The sequence below is a fragment of the Octopus bimaculoides genome, chromosome 10 (genome assembly GCF_001194135.2).
Source record: "Octopus bimaculoides isolate UCB-OBI-ISO-001 chromosome 10, ASM119413v2, whole genome shotgun sequence".
In the NCBI taxonomy this organism is placed as follows: Eukaryota; Metazoa; Mollusca; class Cephalopoda; order Octopoda; family Octopodidae; genus Octopus; species Octopus bimaculoides.
In genome coordinates, this window is record NC_068990.1 from 87877784 (window position 1) to 87879028 (window position 1245).

The window sequence follows — 1245 nt, forward strand, 5'->3', positions numbered from 1 at the left end:
ATATATATACAGGATTTGTATATGTACAGGATTTGTTTATTGAATGGTTTCTTGAACATTTCTGGCCTAATATCAGCTGTTATGGACAGAAGAATAATTCTAAACCCAAGGCACTTCCGCTTTTTCCACAATGCACCGGATCTAGATTCAAATCTAGCTTCACTACTACTAATGTGTATACTAGCTGAATTCATTTTCATTCTACCAAACAGAAGCTCATTACAACTGACCCTATGGATCAGAGAGTTATTTTTGTTTTCATGGTGCATTACCTTAGGAATAATTTTGGCCAGTTGATTACGGCAACGAATGATAAACCTCGGTCTGTCAAAGAATTTTGAACAAATTACAGCAGTATACAAGCAACAAAAGTATTTAAGATGCTTTAGAAGTTAAATCTTTACATTGATCTAGGTTTGGAAAAAATTGGGTTGAAATTTAGTTAAGGAAAGTCATAGGGCAGAAGTTGAAACCGTCTAAATCAGCAATAATCTTGCACAAATTACACAGAAAATGGGATTTGGATAAAGTGCTGCAGGTTATATTCAGAATTTAGAGCATATTGATAACGAGATCCTCATCTGTGAAGATTTTTAAAGAGTCAACAGAAACGCAAGTGTCTAGTTCAGATAATGAAGAAAAGATTCCTCCACAAACGGCTTTACAACAAAGCTTTGGTGATAATGTTAGTACTTTAGAACGATTTTCAAAAAACGATCAATATTTTGAACGAAGCATGAAAGCTAAATTATAGGTAATGCTAGCATGAATTGTTACTGGGAAGAATTAGAGTTTCGTAAAAAGAAGCAAGCAGCCAACACCTGATACATCTTGTGTTATACAAATAAAACTCTGACTGAATCAGCAGTACCGCATTTTACTTTCTCGTACATTTTAGTCGCACAAACTAAAGAAAGAGTATGTACATTTTTTATTGAGTTACTTCGTTGTGTTCAAAAGATTTTTCTCTGCATAAATTCGGAGCCTACTGTATTTTAAATGCGTGTATATTTATTTATTTTATCCCTTTTCTTTTTTTCTTTTTTTTTTTTCAATAATGAACGAACTTATCTGTACAAAAACTATCTTTTATCTTTTTCTGATAAAGAAGCGTCTAGAAGCAAAATAAAGAGGTAGAACATATTAAAGTCGTTAATTGAGGCACTTTGTGTGTGTGCTTGTATGTGTGTGTGCTTGTGTGTGTGTGTGCTTGTGTGTGTGTGTGTGTGTGTGTGTGTGTGTGTG